Here is an 8,450-nt window from a genome sequence, read left to right as displayed (position 1 = left end):
GTCCATCCCTCATTGCCCTTTAGAAGATGGTGTCGAGTGGCCTTCTTGCTCCCTCCAGTCTTTGTAGTGTAGGTAGACCCAAAGTGGTGTTCGGTAGGGAGTTGCAGAATTTGGACTGAGTGATGATGCAGGAATGGTGTTATATTTTCAAGTCAGGATGACATATGAACTGGAGATGAACTTGCAGATGGTAATGTTCTCATACGTTTGCTGCCTATGTTCTACTTGGTAGCAGATGTTTGAAAGGTGCTGTTCACGGTGCTTCCTCAGGTTGATGCAATACATCTTGTAGATGGTACACACTGTGCATTGCTGGCAGAGGGAGTAAATGGCTAATCCGGTGAATGGTAAGCCAATCAAGCCTGCTGTTTTGTCCTGGATGGTATAGAGTTTGTTGAGTGTTGTTTGGGTGCACACATCCAGGCAAGTGGGGAGTAATCCATCAGACTTCTGACTTGTGGCTTGTAGGTTGTGGAAAGTCTTTAGGAGTTAGGACGTGAGTTACTAACCACAGAGTTTCTGGCTTCTGACCAGCTCTTGAAGTCATAGTAGTAATATGGCAGGAAAAGAATAAATCCTGCAGTCATTTCCCATAAAGTAACATGCACAGAATAATGGACATATTAAACAAGATAGTGAAAGACCTAGGACACAAGCCACAATCACTAATCATAGGCTTGTGGATATAGAATAAAACCCACAATCACATCCCAGTAACTGAGAGATACATGGTAAAATCCACATTCATATGTCAGGAACAGAAAGGGAAAGTAAAACACTTGCTGACAAATCTGACACAGACAGCAAAGACTGTGTACATGAGCTCATTTAACAACCGGGAGCTGAAACTCTGGGACGGGCTCTATTGTCACTGTGTTTGTGTGTCTGGTATAATCGCGGCAGCTCCGTGTCTCTCTTGTTTAGAATGAAACGATGAAGATCACCATTGTGTATTTCTCACATTGACCGCGGGTTTCACTCCGGTTAGACAAACCTTTGCTGACTGAAATGAATTCTACAAGGTCCCAGCAAACACACCGACTCCCTCCTTCCTCCCATGTTTCTGTCGGATTGTTTTGAGAGGAGGGTCTCAATAATAACAAACACCCTGCAGGGAGAGACGGCAATTTGAACATCTAAATGGGATCAGCTCCCGGCTTTCTAGGTTATAGATTCCCTCCACCCCTCCCCACCCTCCCTCCACCCTAACCCCATGTTCAGTTTCATTGTTCACACATTGATGAGGGTGAAATGGGCAAAGTTCCCATTGCTTTTTGTTGCAGAGAGCTGCGCAGGCGCGATATAACCCCGCCCACTGTGACGTCATCATGAGGATAAGAGCGCATGCGCTCCCCTCCCCCCAACACTGTCTCTGAGCGTCATTCAGTGAGTGAGCGGAAGATTGTTTAAATCAGCTGCGAATGGAGACATCCGGGTCCCGGGGTAAGTGAACAAACAACATCTGCTTCCAGCAGCAACACCAGGTTTGGGAGCGAGTCTGCAGATGTGTTCAGAGATTAACATTGAATAGCGGGGAAGTTCAGCGGGAGTCGGGGACTGTGTGGAATGTACACTAGAGGCCTGGATACCCGAGTCCAACCCGAGCGGGACCCGAGCACATGTGTCCGCCTCGGCTCGGGCCCAGCTTGCGGCTCCGGCTTTCGGGCTCGGGTCCAGTTCGGGTTCGGGTCGGACACTCTCGGTCAGTCTCTGCTGGTCAGTATTGAAATTTAAAAAAACTGACCGGAGCTGGGAGTCCGGGTCGGAACTGAGTCTGCGCAGTGAGCCGTTGCCGTCAATTTGCCGTCATCACGCATGCGCTGCAGCATCTTGCAGGTTGGGTGTCAGGAAGGGAAGTGAAGGGATGGTCGGGTCGGGTTCGGGTCCGGTCAGGTACTGTGTGTGTGTGTGGACTAGAGTCCAGACAATGAGCAGGTTATATTTTTAATGTAAATACTGTATATTTTATAATCATTTTGTAATAATTAATCACTCAGAACATTCCTGCTCTTTGCATCTCAGCTGCTCACTGGATAAACTTGCAGCAAGGATTTCAACCTGCAAAGCAGGAGTTTACATAATGTATTATAATATTTACTGAGCCTTCTGGCAATTGCTGTGTTTATTTTAAGCAATACAGATACTGGTACAGTGTGGCACAACTCCATGGGTTTCTGTTTAACTCATGACCAAACAATCACTGACCTCGTGGCTCCAATCGTCATCTTTTTAAACAACCTTTCACGTCCGATTAATACTGTGTTTGTCCGACCCGAGCCCAAGAGCTCGACCCGCAAGAGTGACCGACCCAAACCCGACACACGTCGTCAGGTCCTGTTGGGTTCGGGTCTGGTCGCAGGCCTTTAGCAGGTACTGGTCCTGGGACATGGAGTGAGTCAGGAGAAGAGAGAGGTATTTCTCAGGCAGTGTCTGGACAGGGTGAGAGAGACAGAATGAGAAGTGCTCACTATTGAAAATCATTGCTGCTTTCTGTCTCCAAACTGTAATGAATGTTCCTGGTTCAGATCCAGAGTCTCTCTGTTCATTGTTATTGGACAGTGAACAGCAGAAAAAAATGGCTGAATTATAACGATGCGGCGATTTTTTAAAGACTAGGTGAGAAGTTTAAGGACACATTTTAAACAATGTCTGCTTGTTTTCCCTTCAACAATAGGACTTGGAAGTAGAAATCTGACTTAAAGCCTGGCTGCCTGACCCAAACACGACTAGACCCGACTATATGTGTCCAAAGGTGATTTTACATTACTGTACACTATGGATGTAAAACAAATGCTGTCTACTGGAGAATGTTTAGCAGTGGAAAGTCCTGTCGCTGGAAAACGTAAATCTTCCGTGTGGGAACATTTCAATGTTGTTGTTTTCCGCAATAGTAAAAGTTCAAGTGGATTTGTACAATGTAAATCTTGCAAACTTCTCCTAAAATATCACAGCAAAAAGACAGGAAATTCATCTTTGCAGCGACACACTGTAAAAGGATGTACTCGACCCACAGCAGGGCCAAGTCGGTCAGACTTAACTTCCTTTGTACGGACAAGAAAGAAAAACATACCCACTCACACGAAATCAGAAATTATAGACAAATGCGTGAGTTTCTGTTGCAAAGATATTCGATCTTTCCAAACTGTTTCTGGTGAAGGGTTTGTTGAGCTAGCACAAGAGCTTATCAATGTGGGTGCGACATACGGTCAAGTATCAGCATCAAGTGTGTTACCAAATCCAAGTACAGTTTCAAGAAGGTGTCGTGATGTGGCCAAAGAAAAGAGAAAAGAACTAATTTCTCAGATTACTGACATACTGAAGGATGTGAATGTGGGAATGACAACTGACATGTGGACGGACGACTACAATAAAATCCATTATATGTCGATAACTTGTCATTACATCACAGTAGATTTTAAACTTCATGTCAAAGTTTTAACAACAGCAATGTTTCCACTGGAGGACGTCAAAACTGGTAAAAACATCAGGCAGGAGATTTTAATTCTGCTCGTGAATACATTTGGATTCGACCCAGCAAATTTATATAAACTCGTCTGGGTGACAGATCAAGGCACCAACAGTGTGTTTGATCTGAGACCATATCGATGTCTGGATTGTCAGGGCCATGTATATAACACAGTCCTTCAACATTCACTTGATCCAAAGGAATTATCTTCTGAAGCTCCGGATGTTGTAGAAACTATACATCATGCCAAAGACTTGGTGACATATATTAAACAGTCTGGTCTTGCTGCACAGTTGTCTAAAACTTTAAATCCAATGGAAGAAACGAGGTACAGTACTGTGTATCTGACACTGAATTCAATTCAGGATCTTTATCATGAGCTGTACGAGAAACTGGAACAGCGTGGGGAAAGCTACAGGCTGGAAAATATCACCCCTGATGTCTTGCAGTTTTTGGTGGATTTCCTCCGACCATTTTATGAAGCTCAGAGGGAGCTCGAGGGAGACCAATATCCTACATTGAACCTGGTAATTCCGTGGTTTGAGAAACTTAAACGTCTCTGTATGCCACATTCTTCAGATACTCCAACGCAAGCAGTTGTCAGGGAACGGCACAGACAGTGGCTTCTGAAGAAAGTTAAAATAAATGACGAGCACAAAATAGCAACATTTCTCTGGCCTAAATTTAATCAGCTACGAATGTTATCCAGCCATGATAGGGAAGTAGTTTATTCTGAAGTGCGCAGACTTATCAACAACATTAAAACAGAAGAACCGGTGAAGGAAACGACAGTGGTTGAGAATGAACCTACAGCTGCCAAAAAAGCAGTGACTGCATTTGCTGAATGGGAGAATGTTCATGAAGAAATAGACACAAATGAGGAAGTGCAGCAGTACACAGCACAGAGACCTGCTGTGTTGGCGATGGAAAACGAACGTGATCTGTTGGGCTGGTGGAAGGAACACAGTGTTACATACCCTAAATTGACCAGGCTGGCTAGAAGTATACTTTGCATTCCGGCGAGCTGTAGCATCAGGGAGAGGAACTTCAGTGTAGCTGGAAGGACAATCAACCAGTGGAGGACTGTCCTTCAGCCTTCCACTGTTGACTCTATTCTTTTTTTACATGACAATTTATAAGACATTTTGTTTTTTTTTTTTTGCTCTGACTGAGACTACTCAGTTGCTCTGTCTGCGACTGAGACTACTCAGTTGCTCTGTCTGCGACTGAGACTACCACATCCAATGTTCACCTCACTGCTGATTGGGTGCCTCGTTGGAGTAGGTTATTAGTTTTCTTTTTAATCTATTTTAATCTATTTGGGCGGCACAGTGGCGCAGTGGTTAGCACCGCAGCCTCACAGCTCCAGCGACCCGGGTTCAATTCTGGGTACTGTCTGTGTGGAGTTTGCAAGTTCTCCCTGTGTCTGCGTGGGTTTCCTCCGGGTGCTCCGGTTTCCTCCCACATGCCAAAGACACGCAGGTTGGTAGGTTAATTTGCCATTATAAATTGCCCCTTGTCTCGGTAGGTGGTCTGGATATGGGATTAGTGTAGGATTAGTATAAATGGGTGGTTGATGGTCGGCACAGACTCGGTGGGCCGAAGTGCCTGTTTCAGTGCTGTATCACTAAACTAAACTAAACTATGGTTTGACACGATTTGTTTCTGATGTATCTGGTTATTATCACAGTGCTGTTTGTGGGAACTTGCTGTGGGCAATGGCTGCTGTGTTTCCTACTGTACAACAGTGATGACAATTCACAAAGATCTTCATTGGGTGGAATGTGGTTTGGGACGTCCTGAGATTGTGAAAGGTGCTCGAGAAGAGCAAGTCTTTCTTTGTGGAGAGAAAATGGATAATCTCATGAGAAGACTGCGTAAAAATCACGAGGGAGTCAAGACGTTGTTTGAAAGTCTAAGAGACAGGCTGATATTTCTGACAGAAAAGATAAATACTGTGTGTATTTATAAGTTAACAAAAACTTATTTTGGTTCCTAGAGTTGGGATCTTTAATTTTATGTACTCAAGGAGTTGGAAGAAAGATGTTCAATAAATACATAACTGTATTTGATCATTAGATTATTTGTTTTGCATTTTAATACTTGCAAAGCATTAAGTTAGATAAGTCCCCTGGGCCTGATGGGATCTACCCTAGAATTCTGAGGGATGCAAGGGAAGAAATTGCTGGGGCCTTGACAGAAATCTTTGCATCCTCATTGGCTACAGGTGAGGTCCCTGAGGACTGGAGAATAGCCAATGTTGTTCCTTTGTTTAAGAAGGGTGGCAAGGATAATCCAGGAAATTCTAGGCTGGTGAGCCTGACGTCAGTGGTAGGGAAACTATTGGAAAGGATTCTTCAGGACAGGATTTAATCCCATTTGGAAACAAACAAACTTATTAGCGAGAGACAGCATGGTTTTGTGAAGGGGAGGTCGTGTCTTACTAATTTGATTGACTTTTTTGAGGAAGTGACGAAGATGATTGATGAGGGAAGGGCAGTGGATGTTGTCCATATGGATTTTAGTAAAGCCTTTGACAAAATCCCGCATGGCAGACTGGTGCAAAAGGTGAAGTCACACGGGTTCAGAGGTGAGCTGGCAAGATGGATACAGAACTGGCTCTGTCACAGAAGACAGAGGGTAACAGTGGATGGGTGTTTTTCTGAATGGAGGGATGTGACTAGTGGTGTTCCACAGGGATCAGAGCTGGGACCTTTGCTGTTTGTAGTATATATAAATGATTGAGGAAAATGTAGCTGGTCTGATTAGTAAGTTTGCGGACGACACAAAGGTTGGTGGAGTTACGGATAATGATGAGGATTGTCAGAGGTTACAACAGGATATCGATCGGTTGGAGACTTGGGTGGAGAAGTGGCAGATGGAGTTTAATCCAGACAAATGTGAGGTAATGCATTTTGGAAGGTCTAATGCAGGTGGGAGGTATACAGTAAATGGCAGAACCCTTTGGAGCATTGACAGGCAGAGAGATCTGGGCGTATAGGTCCACAGGTCACTGAAAGTGGCAACGCAGGTGGATAAGGTAGTCAAGAAGGCATACGGCATGCTTGCCTTCATCGGTCGGGGCATAGAGTATAAAAATTGGTAAGTCATGTTGCAGCTGTACAGAACCTTAGTTAGGACCCACTTAGAATATTGCATGCAATTCTGGTCGCCACACTACCAGAAGGACGTGAAGGCTTTGGAGAGGGGACAGAAGAGGTTTACTGGGATGTTGCCTAGTCTGGAGGGCATTAGCTATGAGGGGAGGTTGGAAAAACTCGGATTGATTTCACTGGAACGACGGAGGTGGAGGGGCGACATGATAGAGGTTTACAAAGTTATGAGCGCATGGACAGAGTGGATAGTCAGAAGCTTTTTCCCAGGGTGGAAGAGTCAGTTACTAGGGGACATAGATTTAAGGTGCGAGGGGCAAAGTTTAGAGGGGATGTGCGAGGCAAATTTTTTACACAGAGGGTGGTGAGTGCCTGGAACTTGCTGCCAGGGGAGGTGGTGGAAGCAGATACGATAGCGACGTTTAAGAGCCATCTTGACAAATATATGAATAGGAAGGGAATAGAGGGATATCGGCCCCGGAAGTGCAGAAGGTGTTAGTTTCAGCAGGCATCAAGATCGGCGCAGGCTTGGAGGGCCGAATGGCCTGTTCCTGTGCTGGACTGTTCTTTGTTCACATCAGGGTTTCTGGGATGTTTTATCTCTTCTAAGACTGAACTGTAATTTTTTGAGGAACAGGGCAGTCCAGTGTGTAAAAGCAATGAACAAGCAGCACTTGCTGATTTTTTGTAGTACTGCCAGATAAACACTTACAAAGATCTCAAAGGATAGATGGACACTCTGAAAGCTTTGGAGGGTTGAGATTCACCCATGACATCAAATAATCTAGGGTAAGAATATTTTTATTTGAAAAAAAAAGTGATAGGAAGCTTTATGTAAAATTGTATTAAATGTTAATGCAAGAAACTGTTCAACATACTTTGTCAACATTAACATATATGTTTTGTTTTGTTTTGTAGGCTATTTGAGGTGCTGGCCATTGTGTATGCTGATCAACCAGAAGTCTTCAATCAAACAGTATTGTAGATCTGCAGTACTGTAGACTAATGATCAGACAGCACCGGGAATCTGCAGTACTGTAGACTAATGATCAGACAGAGGATGAGTATAGGAGTGAAGATGTCTTGCTGCAATGAAATAGAGCCTTGTTGAGACTGTACCTGGAGTATTGTGTGCAGATTTGGTCTCTTACCTATAAAAAGATATACTTGTCATAGAGGGAGTGCAATGAAGGTTCACCAAACTAATTCCTGGGATGAAGGGATTACCTTATGAGGAAAGATTAAACAGACTGGGCCTTTATTCTCTGGAGTTTAGAAGAATGAGAGGTGATCTCATTCAAACATACAAAATTCTTACAGGGCTCGATAGGGTAGATGCAGGAAGGATGTTTCCCCTGACTGGGGATCTAGAACCAGGGGACACAGTCTCAGAATAAGGAGCAGGACATTTAGGACTGAGATGAGGAGGAATTTCTTCACTCAGAGGCTGGTGAATCTTTGGAATTCTCTACCCCAGAGGGCTGTGGAGACTCGGTCATTGAGTATGTTGAAGATGGGGATCGGTACATTTCTATATATTAAAAACATCAAGGGTTACAGGTGTTGAAGCAGACCAACCATGATCTCATTGAATGGTGGAGAGGGCTCAATGGGCTGAATGGCCTACTCCTGTTCCTAGTTCTTATGTTCTTGTGCTGTGGTCAGGGTAAGGGGGAACAAAACTGTGCTGCTGTACTGCAGTGCTGTCCAACACTGACACTTTGTATCACCGGGTTCCCACTGTGTAAATGACAATGATGAAACTGTAAAGTTCTAACCCTCACCTGTTCTTGTCTTACAGGGAATACTTCTCCTTTGTGCAGGAACTGGAATAGATGTGATGTTTCCCAGGACCAAGGAACCGTGCAGCC

The 8,450-nt window shown here is 44.4% G+C and overlaps 1 long non-coding RNA gene across 1 annotated transcript in view; it reads right to left on the bottom strand.

The window, feature by feature from the left end:
• Window positions 1-2,122: 2,122 nt before the first annotated feature.
• LOC137356111 (uncharacterized) overlaps window positions 2,123-8,450 on the bottom strand; it is a 186,957-nt gene continuing 180,629 nt past the window's right edge. The window contains exon 3 of the long non-coding RNA XR_010971005.1: window positions 2,123-2,430. This is a non-coding gene — a long non-coding RNA (uncharacterized lncRNA). The remainder of the gene's footprint in view (window positions 2,431-8,450) is intronic.

This window comes from Heterodontus francisci, chromosome 45, assembly GCF_036365525.1.
Source record: "Heterodontus francisci isolate sHetFra1 chromosome 45, sHetFra1.hap1, whole genome shotgun sequence".
Lineage (NCBI taxonomy): Eukaryota > Metazoa > Chordata > Chondrichthyes > Heterodontiformes > Heterodontidae > Heterodontus > Heterodontus francisci.
The sequence above is the reverse complement of the archived record's forward strand: the minus strand, read 5'-3'. Positions and strand labels throughout refer to the sequence as shown.